This window comes from Monomorium pharaonis, chromosome 9, assembly GCF_013373865.1.
Source record: "Monomorium pharaonis isolate MP-MQ-018 chromosome 9, ASM1337386v2, whole genome shotgun sequence".
In the NCBI taxonomy this organism is placed as follows: domain Eukaryota; kingdom Metazoa; phylum Arthropoda; class Insecta; order Hymenoptera; family Formicidae; genus Monomorium; species Monomorium pharaonis.
The window spans coordinates 10,944,197-10,965,109 of NC_050475.1; the positions used below are offsets into that span (position 1 = coordinate 10,944,197).

The 20,913-nt window shown below is 33.0% G+C and overlaps 1 protein-coding gene across 1 annotated transcript in view; it reads right to left on the bottom strand.

Moving 5' to 3' along the window:
- LOC105835054 (golgin subfamily A member 1) overlaps nucleotides 1–20,913 on the bottom strand; it is a 178,030-nt gene that overhangs the window by 68,841 nt on the left and 88,276 nt on the right. The window lies entirely within an intron of this gene.

A 20,913-nucleotide genomic window follows, 5' to 3' on the forward strand; every position in this document is an offset into this window, starting at 1 on the left:
TCTTGAAAAAGAGTAACAACGCAAGCAACATCAGTTGCAGATAAATATCGCCGCGGCATATCAAAGAAAAAAATTTTTTTCTAACATCAAAAGATTCGAATATCCCGAAAGGAGTTTTGGATTAGTTTAAAAAAAAAAAAACTGTTTTTGTTTTAATGAAAGCTTGTGGAAACGATTTGGACTCTGAAAAACTCAGTAAAAATTTAAGATGAAATACAGCGATTCATTGGGGGCAGTAGAAGCTTCGCATTGCCACTCTCCGATTTATTGCGTTTCCTCTCAATGCCTTCTTCATTGTCTCACCAAAGGGGAAATTTATTTCCCCACTATGCGTCCTACCGCACTACCATCAGCGCCGCGCAGCCTGCTCACGTCGTGTACGCCACTTTCTCCCACTCTGTCGATAGAGTGAGATTACTTCTCAGTGCCACAATTTCATTTAATGCCACGACGCAAACCCCCGAGATCGTGGCTATGCGGAGCTTCTACTGTATATCAACTTTTTGCAATTAATTTTTAAATTGACGTTTAAAACTAAAGCAGTTACAGCGGTCAAAAAAAATCAAACAAATTTTTTTTCTACGAATGTGGAGCATTGTAATATGATTAAAAATGAATTTGAGAAAAAAATTAAAAAAAAAATTTTTTTTACAATAATTAACATTTTCTGATAAAGAAAATATGGATTATTGCTTAAAAAAACATTTTCAACATAACAAAATGAATAAAAAGTGAAAGTCATCCTTAAATTAATTTTTAGCAAAAACGACAAATTCAATTATTCCGAGCACCATGAAAAAAAAATTGCAGCGCTTTCAAAATTTTTAGGGTTTCTTTGGAATATTTTGAGGTTGAAAAGTTACAGTCAATATCCTTAGTCTATCCATTATTTGTAAAGTTATACCAAGTTAAGCAAATATTCCTAATTACGCAATTTTTTACCTCTTTTTCAATCAACTTTCTCGTACTAAAAAATTTTTTTTTAACAGAAACCAATCTAGGACTTGTAGAGAATACTTTGCAGTTTTTAAAACCCTCCTTTCATTTTCTGTACGATCATTATTTCCCAAGTTATGGATTACCAAAGTCAAAAATGACTTTTTTGCTTTACTATAAATAACGATAACTCAGCGAAAAATCATCGTACAAGGCTCAAAAATAGGTCAAATTAAAGAGAATTAATTTATCTAAAAGAACTTTATGATGGAATCACTGGAAAAAATTTATGGAAGTCCGTGGACCTTTTTAAAGGCAAGAAAAAATTTGGAAAAATTTTTTCCGATAGTTTTCTTATTTTCTCCAAGTTAGCCTTTTGAAAATCGCCTAAAACTTTGGGATTTTTAAAAATATCCCTTAATTTCTGTGACTAGTGTATACGCTTTTGTCATGGTTTTTCGCGTAAAATCGATTGGCGTGATTTATTTTAGTCTAAAATAATTATTTGTAAATTTGTTTATAACAAATTGTTAAAAATTTTTTTTGCATCTTTTTGTTGCAAAAATCATTGTTAGAAACGCTGCAAGAAACTGTGTTAATTCTTCTTCGTTATCGCCACTTGTTTCGCCATAGGATTTAATGAGTTAATAGTAACGTAGCGTCTTCGCAAAAAATTAAAAATTGAAAAAAAAGAAAATTGATAATAATAAAAAATTATTAAAACATTTTAAATCATTTATTTGTAACAAAAAATGAGTATTTCACGTTACGCCTCATTTTAATGACATTGGAGAATATCGGAAAACATCACATTTTCATATCGCCAAATAAATATAGTTTTAGAACAGAATAAAAAATCTGACCATGAATCTTAAAGTTCACTTTTTTACCTTTCCATTGATCACCATTTTAATTACTTAATCTTTTTTTCTAATAAATACGGGCGTTTAAAAAAAATTTACAAATTTTGGCAAAAATTTTTTGTTACTTTCTCATTCTTTTAAAAAAATCTCTTTTCTTTTAATGTCTTCGACTTTTAACTAAGACCATCATAATTCTGTTTTTTCCTTTCGATTGAAAACAAATGCGTTGAAATTGATTGAATTTATTCCAATTAGCCAATTGGGAGCCAACAAAGGTGGGGGGGGGGAGGGGGTTACGCTAACCCACTTACAATTAGTACTAATCGTAACTTTTTTTAGTTGATATCATGAGAGTTAACATAATGAAAAATTACAATTTTCAAAACAAAATTTCGAAAAATGCATTTTTCTTTTTTAGAGTCATTTTAATAAATAGGATATTTGAATAAAATTTTGAGAAATTAAAGTTAAATAGTTATATTTAAAAAAATTCGTTATAGAGCTATATAAAATTTAACTATTTTTTACAATGCATCACAAATATAGTATTTTTTGAGTATGTAAAAAATAAAAAAAAATGTTTGGATAAATACAATTTTATTCGGTTTAAACTCATTTAAATCGATTTAATCGTGATCATTCATACATTCTATACATAGGCCAACCCTAAGATTATCGTAATTACGCTGCTAACAACTGCAACACTTGATTCGAGTTTTGGCCGCATTTTCGTGTTCGCAAAGCGCACATCTTGCTTGAGTCTCTTCCTTTATAATATTAAAATTACTCAGCGGTACATCATCTTTTAATATTTTTTTAATAACATTTTTCACATTAAGTCTTAAACTTCGATTTTCTAAGCGCCTGCGAAGCTGGGGCTCAACTAATAAAAAAACGCGACTTTTCAAATATTCTTTTCTTCAAACCTGTGTGGCTTTATCGTGTACAAATCTAGTATCTGCGTTTTTAAAAAAAATCGTTTTTTAAGTTGATATTTATTACATGAAGTTCTTTACATAGAATATAGTTTTTCATTCTGCAGTGTATATGACTCCTTTGTTAAATATGATAAAAAAAATTGTGCAAGTAGAAACTTGCACATTGCTTTCTCATAGCTTTTAAGTGTGAAATTAGATTTGCATATTGCTTTCTCATAGTTTTTAAATATACAATTTAGAAATTTGCAAATGTCATTTTTTTTTTATTTTGGCTTCCTCGTAGAGGAAGATTTACATATTGTCAACAAACATTTCTTTATCCAATTTTGTTTATATTCTACATACAATTTTGTTTGTATTAAAAACTCCTTTTTTAAGGGTAGGAGGAATTAATTAATGGCAATTTTTCTAAATCTATCAAAATCTTAAGTCTTTTAACTGTATTTCATATAAATTTCGTCAAGAAATGGTTAATCAGATCTGAAGTTATAAAAATTTCAGTAAATTTGGCGGACACACACGCACGCACCACGCATGCACGCACACACCAATATTTTTTAAAATTGTGTTTTTACGACGTTTAAAAACATTCTGGTCACATTGGTAAAAACAACTAAAAAAATTTTTTTGTACGGAAACAAAGCTTCCTCTATAAGAAAACAAAAAGGTATAATTTGCGGTGAAATACTTATATGCTCCGTAAAAAACATTAATCAATAAAAATAACATTTTTTTTAAATCGTAGACACCGGTTTTGTACACGCCAAAGCCACACGGGTGTAAATTGAGATTTCGGCAGATTTTCGATGCTTCTAGCGCAACAACTATAAGGGCCACCGCACAAACTCTTCCATAACGCGTTACGTTACGTTAAGTACTCCATACGAACCTAAGTTGTACTTAAAATTTAACTTAAATCAACGCACAAAGAAATAACGTAAGAACTTAAGAACTTACGTTAAAAGTTTCTTTGTGCGTTGATGTAAGTTTAATTTTCAGTACGAACTTAGGTTTATGGAGCACTTAACGTAACGTAACGTGTTACGAAAAAGCTTGTGCGGTGGCTCTAAGGCGTCAAATAACATGGCGTCGTTTACTGTTATGCGTACACATATTAGTCGTACTGGTTTGATGGCGCTGCAGAACGTAACTAGAAAATGGCGGAGATATGAAATTTTTGCTTGGCCCAAATTGCACTCGCGTGGCTTCCAGGGGTTAATAAGTATGTGAAAAATTATAATTAATATAGAAAGTGACAAAAAGTGACGATGACAGAAGTAAATCATCTCTATTCTAATATTACGCATCACGGCACTATTTTAATTCTCGCAATACCGTACACATACTATATATGTTACTTTTGTTATATACATATATGCATTTATGCTTTATATTTTATAATACGTTAGGTAAATAAAAAAATTTGGTAAATTAAAAAATTTTTAATTAAAAAAAATATAAATATACTGTTATTATGAGTATAAAAAAGATCATGAAACTTTTTGTATAAAACATTTTTTTATAAACCTTATTTTTAAAGATATTTGCCAAAAAATGAAAAAATGCGTTATTTTCGAGAGGTGGTTTCAACCTCTAAGCGAGATACGCAGCTAAAAAAATATGAGCCTAATATTTTTTATATTCTACAACATATCCAAAGCTCATTAAAATTAGTGAGAGACACATTTGACCGTTCCCTTGTTAATAATTAATAGTTCTTGAAAATTGTTATCAAGAATGTCAAACTGACAAAGTTGATGTATGAATCCACATTCACAATAATAATCACAAGAATTATTAACTTAGAAAATACTTGACCAAACTAAAAAAAAATTTCTCTAAAAAAAGTTAAGATGTGAAATTCTAATAATACAAGAATAAAAAAACAAAACATTTTAAAAAACGTAATAAAAAAAATATTTTCAAAAATCTAAGAAAAGTATATAAAAGTTAAAAAAATATTTCAATATTTACCTGTTTTCAGAAGAGAGAATACCAAAATGGCGGCAGGTGGTAGACGGGTAGGAGATTCGATCTCAAAGTTTTTTAGTGAGTAAAGAGATGAGACTTGTTGAGGAGAGGAGAAAGATGGTCGAGGAGGAAGCAGAGGAAGAGAGGAGGTCCGGACATTGGAGAGAAGAGAATGGAAGGAAGAGAAATAAAAGAGTTAAAAGGAAATCGGAGCGGCTGGAGGAAAGGCAATGAGAAGAAGGATGACGTGGTGGATATGCGGAGGAAACGATACGTGAAGGAGGCGTCAGAGTGTTCTGGCTGAGAAAAGAGCAGGGGAGAAACAGCGGTGGTGACGGTGATGAAAATAAGCAGATGTGATAGAGCAGATGTGAGAGCAGGAGATCGAGTTGTGCGCATGGGCGGAGAAGGATTTAAAGCCCAATAGGCCGACGTAAGGCAGAATCGAAGGAGGGGACTTGGTGAGGTACGGCAGCAAACATGCGCGTGGACATAAATAGGTATATCAATATATCGTGTTGTAAGCCGATTACAACTATATCTATTAAAATTGCGACACGCATCTTTCGAAAGACGTTGCAAGAAGCACCTCTTTCGAAAGACGCACAAGAATCCGCCGCGCTCACGGAAGTCCCAATTAACTTCCGTGAGATTACAACAGTGCACTCGGAAGCAGTTCGTATCGCCCTAGAAATAGGCCCTACGCTGCAAAATCAAATCGCAAGGCTACCGCGTTCCAATGTCGAAACGCTTAGCCTCGCGGAAGCTACCGACGCCCGGTCACTGGCCCCCGAAATTGCGCCAGATATCATAATATATAAACGCGACCACGCCGTGACCGAGCATCGTCGCATACCGTAAACCTTATCACGAGTGTTACGTGACATCAACACAGCTGATTGTAAGCGCAAGAAGGAAATAAAAGACAACGAACAAGAAAGTAAGAAGCGTTTTCTTTTCTCTCATACACCGAGCCGAACCTTCACCCTTTGGGTCTTAACCCTTCAGGCAGAACGATCCCAACTACTAACGGGAAAGAATTCCCAAAACGAGCAAACGCTCACAACAATCGATATATCGATGGAATATACTAAGGCGGAAGGACAGAGGAGCGGAATCGAGCACGCAGAAAAATTAGGAGATAGAAAAAAGGAAAGCAAGTGAGAGAAGAGGTGTGAGAAGAGAGAGGTAGAAGAGCGAGATACCGAGCTGCGCGCATGGAAGAAGAAATATGGAAAACTCGATCGGAGATCCCCCAAAGGAAGACGGAAGTGAAGGAGAGATGATGACATATGGCGGCGAGCGTGCACATGAAAATGGGTATGTCGATATATCGACTAACGAGATCAAAGAAGAAAGATAAGTGGATAAAATTAAGCATGCGAAAAGAGGGTTAGGAGATAAAAAGTGAAAGCGAGTGAGAGATTATGTGTGTTTTTGTAGTGCAAAAGAAGAAATAAAAGCGAAGGAGGATAAAGAGGAGGAGAAGGGGATGAAGGAGCTGAAGAGAGACGTGAGAGAGATGAGGCAATGGTTAGGAGGTAGTGGATCTGTTGAGAGGATTATGCAGGGGGATGAGTGAAGAAAGATGGTAAAAGCAGGAGTTTACTGGAAAGCCAAAGGAGAACGGAGGAAAAAGATGGAAGAAGAGATGGAAGAGAAAAAAAAATGGAGAAAGGTACAGGCGTAAAGGAAAGAGATGGTGTTCGGAAATGGAGAAGAGACAAAAATTGATAGGGAAAAGAATGGTGGTCAGAGATTGCAAGAAAGTGGAGAGGAAGGAGAAAAAAGGGAGAGAGGGCAAAAAGTGGAGTTTATAAATAAAGAGATCTGGGTGGAGGGAAGAAAGTGAAACTGGGAGCAGAAGAGATGGAGAAAGGAAAAAAACAAAGGCGAGATGGGGGGAGTTAGAGGGGTTAAGGGTAGATAAAAAAGAAGAAGGAAAGAATCCTAAGACAGAGAAGGGGAAGGAATAAGTTGAGTGCAGATATGGAAGATAAAGACTATTATTTGTTCATCAAATTTTTCGTTATCATTTTTATTATAAATAAATTGATTTGAGAATTATTTTAGCTCCATTTTCAATACCGTATGTACAATACCAATTTTTTAAGCAAAATATTGATACACAAACGTTTCGGGTCTAACCAACGCATCTTCCTTTCCTATCTCTATATATTTATCCGTCAGATAAATAACTTATATGGCAGCGACAATACCGTGTAATTTACTTATTGGTACAAATTACTTACCAAGGAGATAAGTGTTTTAACCATTAAATAAGTTATAATTTAGCTGAAGATGAAACAACTGGCCTATAATAGGATAATAGGATTGATTGGAAACAAAAATTAAAAAGAACAAACTAAGTAAAAAATATATTTGTTTTTTCTTTTATTCCATTCTTCTTTGTTTCTTTTTTTATTCCATCAGTAGAATATACATAATTTGTAATCAGGCACTCCCATTCAATCTCTTTCTCTCTCTCTCTCTCTCTCTCTCTCTTAACATAATAAAATAGCATAAGGAAAGATTATTATCGATACTGAAACATATCATTTGCATAGACAATATTTTTCTAACATTCATCTTGTTAAAATGCATTTAAATAACTTCTAACATGCTTCAAATAATAATAATATTATTGTAAAACCAAAATATAAAGACTTTGTAACAAAAACGCGTGTTCCATTTATTATAAAAGACAAAAAATGTACAATCAAGCAAGAAACATCAAGCTTCAAAAAAGCATGCAGTAACAGACCTATATGGCAAATAAAACTAAAGACGCAAGATAATTCACTACAACTTCTTGTTAAATTTCATAATAACAAACTAAATAATAATATTATAAGCATTCAAATCATTTATTTGACAGAAGATATATTTGATAGAAGAAAATCACTATCAACTAAAACTACACCTTATTTTTCGGAAACTAAATATTGCACCTTATTAATACTAATAAAAATATTTGCTTCAATAATCAAAAAAGGAAAAAATCCAAAGTCACATATACTTATTGTTACGCTTTCTTTTATATAGAACCTACTAAAGACGAATTTTTGAAAGGTATGAATAAAATTTATCAGATTTTCTTTTGCCAATTTAAACAACAGTAAGTATATTATTAATAATAAACTGAGCAACAAAATTAGCGCAAAAAAATTTAAACAAAAATTTCACTCAATTTCAAATAATCGTAATTTTGCAAAAACTTATTTAAAAGTATTAAAAAATCTTTTTTTATTTTAAAGTTTGAAGTCTCTACTATAAAAAGCATTTAACAGATTTTGATCCTCTCTTTTTTGCTTTTCGGCATATCCTTAAAAGTAAGAACGTGTTTTGTTTTCAATAATTTTCATACTTTAACGTGTTCCACGGGATGCAATAAATTTTTTCCGTAAACTTTATAAAAATTATCGTAAAATCTGAACTTTTCCCTACAAATTAAAAAAATTTTATCTGTACAATTTTTGGGCGAATTTATAACATATCAAAGTTACATATGCATTTTAGTCTGTTATTGCCAGCATTATCATTACCCGAGACGCATCACAAGAAGATTGCTAGTCAGATTTTGCACATGCGCGCGCGCGCGTGTGTGTGTGTATGTGTGTGTGTGTGTGTTGGACGAAAGAAAATATTGCACGGAGACAGCAACTGAAGATAGCATTATTGCACATACAGCACAAAATTAAGATGCAATTAGATTCTGCATCAATATGCACAAGCATCTTCAAGAAGTCATTCAGACATGAGGAGGTAATACATATTATTAAGTACAAACATGTATTTCTTCCGGGCAATTCTTTCTTATTTCTTTTGTCTAATACACACACACACACACACACGCGCGCGCGCGCGCGCGCGTGCCATACACACACGCACGCACGCACGATGCGCAAAATCCAGGATTGGGTAATAACTAGTTAAAAAGTTTAAAGTTAATAATTAAGTTAAAAAGTTAATAACTTTTAATTTAATTTAGTTAATTTTAAATGACTTAATTTTTAACTTTAACTAGTTATTTTTGAAACGTATAAACTTTAACTTATTAACTTTTTTTCTTAAATTAATAATTTTATCTAAGCGAAAAAAAAATTATAAAATATAAATACATTCCTGCATTAAAACAATTTTTTTGTTATTTTATATAATTAATATTATAACTTAATTTACAAATAAAATTTAAATGTATTTGATGATCACTACTGTAATTATATTGGTAATCTAATTTACATAAATTACATGGGTTTTTAATTCAATATAAATAAAGCTTCTCAAAATTAACTTTTATTCTAACTTAAATTAAATTAATGTTAACATAACTATAACTGACTTAGTTTTTTATTTATTTAACTTTTAATTTAATAAAATTAATTTTATAATCTGTTAACTTTAGGGCCAGAAATATGGGCCGCCAGGCTGACTGGAACCTTCATCGGAGAGCTCAGAAAGCCTATAGAGATCTGTAGCGGGGGCCAAGGGGAGTTGGAGAAGATTCTGCGGTGGAGGGAATACCCGAAGCCGCTAGGCTCGGCAAGATCTTGGCCAGGGATCGGGACGCGGCTCTGAAGGCCATTCGGCTCGACGACGGGATGTTGGTGGCTGAGGAGCAATGCCTGACCCACTTACTGGAATCAAACTGTCCGGGAGGCTTCCGCGGAGGCCCGGAAGAAGACATCCAGCAGGAAACCTCGAGCCTGCACAGGACACAAGGGAAAAATTGGTCTCTTGCGGCAGAAACCGTTAGACCTGACAAGGTCAAATGGGCCGTAGGAGTTTTCAAGCCCTTTAAGTCGGCCGGGCTGGACCGGGTCTTTCCGGCCTTTCTTCAGAGGGGCTAAAGCAGATTACCGGACCGCTTACGCGGACGCTGAGGGCTTGCTTGGCAAGCCCAGTGCGGGCTATACGCCTAGGGCTTAAAAGCAGGCGAGAGTTGTGTTCATCCCCAAGGCGGAAGAACGGGTTACAGATCCGCCAAAGATTTTCGTCCAATCAGCCTGACGTCTTTTCTTCTCAAGACGTCGAAAAGATTGGTGGATGTCTACATACGCGACGTGGTTCTACTGCAACACTCGTTGCATGTGAATGAGCACGCGTATTGTACGAGATACTCCACAGAATCGACACTTCACTCCGCTGTATCGTTTATCGAAGAGCAATTGGAGAGAAGGGCTACGTAGTTGGCACCTTTCTAGATATAGGAGTTTTCAACAACACATCGTACAAAGTGGTATGCGAGGAAGTTGCTCGCAAGGACGTGCTAGAAAGGATCGTGGATTGGATCAGAGGCATGCTCGGGCAGCAGGTAAAAGCCTCATTGGAAACAGTGAGAGTGAGTGGATAGGTGGAAAGAGGCTGCCCGTAGGGGGAAGTTCTTTCTCCACTCTTGTGATATCTGGTGGCGGACAGACTGCTCAGGACGCTAAACAAAAGGAGCTTTTTTACATTGAGATATACAGATGACTTGGCTATCCTGATACGAGGCCCCTTTTTGGACACTCTCCTGGAGCTCACGCAGAGGGCCTTGGAGGTGATTGAGGAGTGGTGCGGCGAGATCGGTTTGTCGGTGAATCCACTGAAAATCGGGCTCGTAATTTTCACTCGCAGGTACAAGATAGGCCTAGTGGAAGGGCCAGTCCTTGGGGAAACGAGATTAGTTCCAACCGAGTAATCTGTCGGCTAAATCTGTGAGTGAACCCAGATAGAAAACTGACATGAAAGGAACATCTCGAGAACCGCTGTAAGAGTGTATGCTCTTTCTTCTGGACATGCAGAAGGACATTCCGGCAGACTTGGGGTCTTAAACCGAAAATGGTCCACTGGATCTACACGGCGATACTCAGACCTAGGCTACTATACGCGTCTGTCGTATGGTGGCCAAGGGTGCTGAGAAAGACCGCTAAGTCAACATTGGAGCACGTCAGAGCTCTGGTCTTAAGAGGGGCTCTGGGAGCTATGCGGACCACGCCGGTAGCAGCAATGGGGGTGCTGCTTGGCGTCGAACCTCTCGATCGGGTAGCCGTGGCGGCTGCGGCGACGGCGGCCTACCGCCTGAGATGTGAATCAAGGTGGAAGGCTGAAGCCTTCCACACAAGATTTCCTGAAGAAATCCTATCGGGCACCATTTTTGCAATGGAACAGGATAGGAGACCGGTGATTTGTACCTTCAAAAAAAGATACAGAATAAGCTTCCCTGGGTGCTGGGAGTGGAACGGCTCTAAGAGACCGGTTCCTCGGGACGGAGACGTCTAGTTCACGGATGGCTCCAGAACGAACACGAGCTCTAGAGCTGGTTTTTACTGACAGAGGGCAAGAATCGTCGTTCCGCTTGGTAAACACGCTACGGTTTTCCAAGCGAAGATGTTAGTCATTATGAGATGTGCCCAGAACTTATTAGAGTCTGATAGGGTGGGAAGGCGCATCAGGATCTGCTCGGACAGTCAGGCGGCGCTTAAGGCGCTTAAGGTTTCAAAAATTAACTCGCGGCTAATCTGGGATTGCAAGTGCGTACTAGATAAGTCGGCAAAGAATAATGATGTTGGCCTAGTATAAGTCCTTGGACACTCGGGGATTAAGAGCAACGAAATGGCGGACCTGCTTGCTAAGGAGGCGGCCGAAACAAGGCTGTTGGGACCTAAGCTAGCTGTTAGAATCTCCTTCTGTCTGGGCAGGGGGAAGATCAGGAGCTGGCTCCGAGACCAGCATCTTGAATACTGGAGAAAAAAAACAAGAGGGCAAATGCAGACAGGCTAGGGACTTGCTAGGGGAGTGCCCCAGCAGGGACCTAGCCAGGACCATAAGATCTCTAAGCAGGAGGGACGCCAGGCTCGCGAAGCAACTGCTCACGGGCCATGACGACCTTACTACCATTTACCAACTACCATAAATTGGGTCGTAGCGATACGCCCGACTGCAGGTTGTATGGCGAAGAAGAGAAAACTAGCCTCCACATCCTTGGATACTGTCCAGCATTGGTCGAATCAAGAACACGCCTGCTGAGTTCAGGTATGGAACCAGATCAGGTGGGACAGTTGTCTATGGAGAATCCGCTACGCTTATGGAAAAAAGCGGAGCCCCGCTAAGGTAGCTGATAACGGGAAGGCACAATGGACCCGGTCTGAGTGCCATAAGTGGGCTTCGTATGAGAACCATCCCCGATACTATTTTTATTATTATTATTATTATTATTATTATTATCCATTAACTTTAATTTAATTTAATTAAAAAAATATATTAACTTCCCTAATCCTGGCAAAATTCGACTAACCTCAACGTAGTGTGCATCAAAAAATGCTAATGCGGGCGGTAACAGACATAAATAGACTAAAATGCTAGGATAACTTTGATATGTCATAACTGCACCCAAAAAATCATACAAACTTCAATTTTTTTTAATTTGTAGAAAAAAGTTCATATTTTACGATAATTTTCATAAAATTTACGAAAAGAATTTATTGCACCTCGTGGAGCGCATCAAAGTATAAGAATTTTTGAAAGCAAAACACGTTCTTATTTTTAAAGAGATGCCGAAAAGAGAAAAAGAGAGGATCAAAATCTGACAAAATGCTCTATAAAGTAGAGAACATATATCAGATTCAAGCTTTAAAATAAAAAGAACGTTTAAATATAATAAGTTTTCGCAAAGTTACGATATTTGAAGTTGAATGAAATTTTGGTATAAATTTTTGTTGCGCTAATTATGTTGCTCAGTGTATATTATTTTACATTTTTGTAATATATTTTATTTCATTTTTTTTCTTTCTTATTTTCGTTATAATTTAAACATAAAGTCATTTCATTTTTTTTTTTTCTTATTTTCGTTATAATTTAAACATCAAAGTGCAGCATAAACTAAAAAACTTATCTATAAAACAGACTATAAAATAATAAAAATTATATAGAATAGGATAAAAGAATTATCTATTAACCCATTAACATTCAAAGACATGCAATTTTTTGTTCATTTTTGGGATTTATTCTTAATAGCAAAAATGGAAAATGTTTTGACCAAAACCAAGTATTTTACTATTTTTTGGGTGTGTGCTTTTGATTTTTGGGATTAAAATTGCAGTTTTATGCCTAAAAAAACCAATATGGCGGATTTTTAATGGAAAAATACCAAATTAAAAAAATTAAACTTTTTTTTTCGGTATCTTTTTCGAGTCAAAAAAGTATTAGGATCCATTTCTAATCGCATCCAAAGGTGAATAAAATAATTTAAGTTTAACAAGAAATCTTTTTTTCAAATCTAATTCACGATAACCTTTTCAAAATGGCAAAAATTGCAAAAAATTTAATAAAATATGGACTTTTCTTAATAATTCTATGAAAATCAAACATCAAGCTTTTTTCTTCATAGTATAAGTTGTAGATGACTCCAAAATCACTATTCATGTTTTATCAGAATTTACAGTCTTAATGGCAGATCCATTTTTTAAATTTTGTATTTGTTTTTTTTAAATTGTGCTTTTTATTTTTTTTTATATTTTTAAATTTTTTTGAAAATTCTGACACTTCTGTTAAAAAAAATTATCTAGTTTTTCAGTACTTTTCCGCTTAAAATCAGCCATATTGGTTTTCTGGAGCATAAAAATGCATTTTTGACGCCGAAAATTAAAAAAGCATACCCAAACATAGTAAAATACATGGTTTTGGTCAAAATATTTCCTATTTTTCCTATTGAGAATAAAGATCGAAGATAAATAAAAAAATGCGTGTCTTTGGGTTAATAGGTTCCCAGCAAACACAAAGTTACATGTAACGTGCTTGTTAGTTGTAATTTCTCACTCAATAACATAATTGCAATATAACACACGTGTTATATTACAATTACATTGTTGAGTGGGAAATTACAACTAACAGGTACGTTACATGTAACTTGGTGTTTGGTGGGTTAAGATACGTATTAAGATAACAATTTAATCTAATATTATCATACATGTGTTATAGAACAACGTAAGGTACTTAACAAAAAGTATTTTACATCTCAGTAAAAGATTTTTACATTAATCTGAATTTTTATTTTATACAGTACTTTTGTTTATGTTAAAAGAAAAGACAAAAATATAGTACTATTGTTTACTTTGTCTACTCTGGAATTCGTTTTTGCTAATCTTAGGAAAAACTTAATTATTGTAAAATTGATATCTGATCTAATAAAAGACACTTTTCAATTTGTGTTTGTTTCTAAGGCTTTAACCCTAATCCTACACCCCAATCAGCAAAAAAATGTTTTTTTAACGTTTTTTTTTTCATTGCAAAAAACATTTAAAAACCGTTTAAAAAATGTTTAAAAAATATTTTTAAAAACGTTTAATCAACGGGATAGATCCTTTTTTATTCATTAAAAAAAATGTTTTTTTAATGTTAAAACAATATTATTTTAACATTTAAAAAACATTTAAAAAATGTTTAAAAAATATCTTTCAAAACGTTTAATCAATGAGATAGATCCTTTTTTATTCATTAAAAAAAAAACGGTTTTTTATGTTAAAATAATATTACTTTAACATTTAAAAAACATTTTTTAAATGTTAAAGTAATATTATTTTAACATAAAAAAAACGTTTGTTATTAAAAATAAAAAAAGTGTTTTAGTCTTAAAAAATTCAAAATTTTTATATTCCGAACTTCCAAAACCGCTTGAGTGTAAAATCTGAAAAAAATATTAATCAGACTTAACTAGTTTTTGTATTGTATTTGCTAAATACTCATTTGTTTGTATAAACAATTTTTTTAATTTCAATTTATGAATACAAAAGCAACAACCAGTAGTGTCTCACGTTGCGAATGTTGCGACCATCAGCGTGCAATACATGTGCAAGAATATCGACCGACATATCGATCGACACATGAATCGATATGCGCCAATGCGCGCGACACACACTGCGCCTGTGTTAATTAATAAGTCTTGTCAAATCTGTATTGCGTATATATCGATATTAGCATATGTAATACATATATAATATAAATATATATAATAAACAAATGTAAAAAAATGTGTTTTACATAAACGTTTTAACATTGTTTTATCAAATATTTATTTTTTGTAATTATTAATTGACATTTATTTAATATTTATTTTACAATAAAAATTTAATTTTTTACATAAACATTTCAATATTTTGTAAATAACATTTTTCCCCATTTTACAATATTTAATAGTTACATTTATAAACATACATATTATATTTAATATTTTAAAATATTGTTTTAAAAATGTTATTTACATTAATTAAAAATTATAATTTTAAAAAACATTTTTTAATATTTGTTTCATATTTGTTTTACATTAAATTCACATTGGTTTTACATTAAATTTTTTTACATTTATTAATAATTTATAAATTTATATAATAAAATTAAAAAAATTGTCCAAATTTATGTATTTAATATTTATCACATAAATCAAAATTAACTTCAGTACATATATCGATTATATTCATAGGAAATATCATATGTATAGCGTTGTAATGTAATAAATATTAACTTAATTAATATAAACAAGTGTTTTTTATATTTACGTTTTTAATTAGTTGTAAGTGTAAAATAAATATAAATTACATCTAAAATAAACATCAAATAAACGTAAAAAAATATTTGCTACATGTATGTTGTAAATGACTAATAAATATGAAATAAATGTAAAATAAATATAAAATAAACACGTTAAAAACGTTTATTTAACAAATGGATTTTAAATGTAAAATAGATGTTTTTTTAACGTGTAATAAATGTTTTTTTGGCAATGAAAATGTACAAATGTAAAATCAATGAAAAAAAAACGTTTAAAAGATATTTAATAAACGTTGTCTGCTGATTGGGACTACCATACAATTTAGTATACAATTCTATACAAGAAGCGTATTTTTTATTAAGTTTAATTTTGTAATCTAAATATTTAAATATTTACATAAAGTGTATACAGTACATAAATATTTAAACATTTATAATTAAAAAACAAAGTTTTAATCGCAACTTCGTAATTCTTAATTTTATCATCTAAAACCATTTCTTAATTTTTTCCACCTGTTGTCCCCCCAAATGTTTTGCATGTATAAAATATTCTTTACTTGTATAGTATTTAATACTTTTATATATGATTAAAATTAATTTGTTCCATTAAAAATGATAAAAGTTTGAAAGCAAATAACAGCATTAGTACATATAATTTATTTCAATATATATTAAGATTTATTTTAAGACATATTAAATCAATTCTAGAAAAAATTATAAATAACCCTAAATTCAATACATATAATGCTTTATATTAACCAAATAACATCAAGAGCCTCGCGCCAAGTGTACGCGCAGCGAGGCCAAGTGTACGCTGCTTCTTTTACGCGAGACGCCGTTTGCGATTTTCTGTAATTATCAAATTTTCAATAACGGCTGAATTATCAAATTTTCAATAACGGCTGAATCGATTGATTTCTAAATAGGTTTAATGGATAGCTTGGATCCGATTTATATAATGAAAGTATTTTTATTTTTCCGCTACGTGACTTACGAGCGAAGATATTGCGATTAAAGTTTTTCGCTCAAGAGTAAATCTGTTTAAGAAACGTCGTAGCCATTATCGTCGTCGCCCGGCCGCCAGGACAAATGGCGGCGGTTTGTATTTTGTACTATTACTTTCCGCGCGATAGATGGCTTACGAATTGACACGGAACACGAGTAATTATAGGTTTGTTCCTTTTAGCTATATTGCTACACTAGCCCAGCAAACACAAAGTTACATGTAACGTGCCTGTTAGTTATAATTTCCCACTCAACAATGTTAATTGTAATATAACATGTGTTATATTACAATTACATTGTTGAGTGGGAAATGATAACTAACAGGGCCCCGATTCTTGAATTCATTCGCAAGAGAAACGTATTCGCAAATTCTGTTCTTACAGAAAAGTTGAAAATTTATTGGCTATCGTATGGCTTTCAACCAATAAACTTGCAACTTTTCTGTTAGAGCGGGTATTTGCGCATACGTTTTCTTGCGAATAAATTCAAGAATCGAGCCCCAGGCACGTTACATGTAACATTTGGCTTGTTCTTTTTCGTTGCACTGCTGCACTGGTGCAACAGGTTAGAGTAAGACAAAAATATATTTTCTCACTCTAACTTATTGCACCAGTGCAGCAGTGCAGCGAAAAAGAACAGGCCATTTGTGTTTGCTGGGAGTGTTCTAACTTACTGCACCAGTGCAGCACTCAGCAGTGCAGTGAAAAAGAACAAACCATCGCGATTGGCGATCGGCGCGCCGTCCGTATGTCCGTGTATTGAGGTAATAATGGTTGAGGTTGAGGTTAATCATGTGACAGTTCGAGGTTAGTGTCTTGTTGACATGCGCGAGGTTAAAAACGAGTTAATTTTTATTATTATTATGCATAATTTAGTTTTATGCATATTTTTATATTACATCGTAGATTACATCATGGAAGAAAATATGGCTATGCCTAATTTGAAAATTATCAGATAAGTTACAAAAAATTTTCATTTTTTGTATGAAATAAATATTCCGAAATAAGATTGATACCTTGGGTGCGTTCGGGGAGACGCTATTAGCGCTACCAGCATCAGTCCATCTTTATTATTTATTAAAAGTAGAACAAGGATAAACTGATGCTGATAGAGCTAATAGCGTCTCCCCGAACGTACCCTTTGTGTTGTTTTATTTTTAGTTTTTAAAAGAAAGAGGAAGATGCCTCGCGCTAAGTTTATACGTCCTACCGTTGATTAAATTTAAAAAAGACAGGAAAAAGTGTCTCGCTCTAAGGGTATACTACCATGGATAAGAAGTCAAAATTGTGATCTATAAAAAAAAAAGACAATAATGTTGGCGAGCAAAAGTAGTACCCAGTATTCTGATACCCAAGCTATTTAACTCAATTTCCTAACGTCAAGATAGAACGTGCTGCTTTCACGCACACATCACTGTGCAGTTCCAAATTCACATGGCCTGCATTCTCTTTTCCATATGCAAAGTAATATATGGAACAAGAATAGCTGTTGCGTCTACTCCAGTCCACAAGTCGGGTGCAAGAAAATAGGTCTAAGTGTGCCATGTACAAGCTGGAGATGCACTTACTGGAGAGTGGGATTAATATTAATAATTTGCAATCATATTAGTGAACGCAAGCCAAAGGACTTTGATTTGTTGATGCATCTATGTGCCAGTTTTCATGAAGCATTCCAAGTAAGCTATCGAGAGCAAAAATACCCTGAAAGTCCTCTGTGAAGGGAAGATCAGACCTTTGAAGAAGAACAGCAGTTGTGGTACAATATTATACTTGGACAGCATATAGTTTTACAACCTAACTTAAAGAATACCGTCAAATGCGTTGCCTCAGCTATTTAGTATTATATTAAGAAAGAACCTCGCAATGATAGATCAATATATTTGATAAGAAACTGCACTCATTAACGATAATATATCTTCTTCTTCTATAAATCAGTGATCATAGTATGAATCTATTTCTACCTTTATTTCTGTATATATCTACTATATAATTTTTTTCATTTATTTAAAATTCCAATCTTAATAAGTTTGATCCTAAGATTTCAGCTGTTTAACGATTGAATGATACAGATAAAAAAAATTTCCATACATCATGCAGTGCTTAAAAATAGTATCTATCTTTAACTTTGTAGCCAAAGATATATGTGCTTAAAAACAGTATCTAACAGTATAAATCTATCTTTCAGAGAGATGGTGTTTCTGATGATTATGACAAACTTAATCCGGAGCATAAGCAGATATATAAATTTCGAAGAACATTGTTTAACGCCGCTTAGTTCACTACTGACTGTGCTATTATAACGTTGGTTTACTTTGAACACTTACTTATGCAGAAAGAAGATGCTGTAGATGCTGCAATTCAATATAAATGTTCCTTCCAGTGTATATGCCAAATTTTACTTTTACTTTCAAATGTAATTTATATGATTTAAGAAAATAATGATAATGAAAATTCTTTAGTTTAAAGTTAGTTAACATAATAATAGTAATAATGGCACCGTCAGCGGTGAGCTAAACGACGTTAAACAACAATGCCTTAATAAATTTATATATCTGCTTATGCTCCGGATTATGTTAACTTAATACAATCAATGATATTAACTTTAAACTATTATTTTCTTACATCATAAAAATTACATTTGAGAGTAATAAGTAATTTGGTATATACACTGGAAGAAACATTTATATTGAATTGCAGCATCTACAGCATCTTCTTTCTGCACAAGTAAGTGTTCAAAGTAAACCAACGTTATAATAGCATAGTCAGTGGTGAGCTAAACGGCGTTAAACAATGTTTTTAGAATTTATATTGGCTTATGCTCCGAATTAAGTTTATCATAATCATCAGAAACACCACCTCTCTGAAAGATAGATTTATATTGTTAGATACTGTTTTTAAGCACAGATATCTTTGACTATATAAGTACTTACATAGTTAAATCTGTACCATCATTCAACGTTGAACAGCTGGGGATCGAATTTAAGACTGTAGAATTTTAAATAAAGGAAAGTGAAAAAAATTATATAGTAGATATATACAGAAATAAAGGTAGAAATAGATTCATACTATGATCACTGATTTACAGAAGAAGAAGATATATTATCGTTAATGAGTGCAGTTTCTTATCAAATATATTGATCTATCGCTGCGAGGTTCTATTCTTAATATGATACTAAATAGCTGAGGCAACGCATTTGACAGTATTCCTTAAGTTAGGTTGTAAAACTGTATGCTGTCTAAATATAATATTGTACCGCAACTGTTCTTCTTCAAAGGTCTGATCTTCCCTTCACAGAGGACTATCAAGGTATACCTGCTCTCGATAGCTTATTTGCAATGCTCCATAAAAATACTCCTGCCACATGGATGCACGAACAGATCAAAATCCTTTGGCTCGCGTTCACTGATATGTTGCAAATTATTAATACTAATCTCACCCTCCAGTAAGCGTATCTCCAGGTTGCACATGGCACACTTAGATCCATCTCCTTGCGCCCGACCTGTGGACTGGAGTAGCCGCAATAGCTATTCTTGTTCCCTATATTACTTATGGAAAGGAAAATGCGGGCCGCGTGAATTCAGAACTGCACAGTGATGTGTTTATGTGTATGCTTAATATTTATTAAAATATTAGTTGTAGTTATAATATATGGTTTTTCCTTTGATGATACATACATCAAATTCAATCTAAGTGGTCTATAAACACTACAAAATGGGTGATATCACAACAAAATTACCTTTTTAAAAAAGGTAAAAAAAAGGCGCTAAGTGTTTGGTTTTTCCTTTGAGCCAAAACATTATTGAATGATTCAACCTAATTAATATAAGGAAAAAATCACAAATTCAAGATAAAACTTTTAATCAAATTCAAACTAAGTGGTATATACTTTTGGATGGTTCAACCTAAGTATTATATACTAAGTGTGTCAAATTCAATCTAAATAATATATTCTAAATGTGTCAAATTTAACTTAAGTAATATATACTTATTCTTATACAAAATAATTTTAATTTGCCACTACTGTATGAAATTTTAATAAAATAATCTTTTCCAAGAAGAACAAAAAATATATTTTTTCTACAAAAAGTAATGATATAAAGGAAATGCGCCAACTATAAAAATAGATGTTCATACGAACTAGAACATCTACTTTTACAAATATTAATTATACTAAAAAAAAAACAAAAAATTTTTTCTACAAAAGTAATGATATAAAGGAAATGCATCAACTATAAAAATGGATGTTCATATGAACTAGAACATCTACTTTTACAAATAATTATTTGTACAAATATTACAAATAAATATTTTACTACAAAAACTTGGCGCCGCTAAACCGAATAATTTGCCAGTTTTTCCTTTTTCTTTTAGGCGCATTTGAATGTGTGTGCGTGCGTGAGTGAGTGTTGTGTAGTATATAACTTCGTTTATTAAAAAGCGATTTTTAATATCTTAGTCTCTTATGCATGCGTTGTTCAAATGTCTCTCTCTTTCTCTTTCTTTCATGCGTGTATAATGTTATACATATATGATGCCATTACGATTTTGATTGTAGAAAAATTATAATTTTAGTAATTATTATTTGTAATTAAGTAATTACTATTTTAGTATGTAAGTTAGATTCTAAGAAAGTGATTTTGTATTAAATCAAATTATTTGGTTTAGCGGCGCCAAGT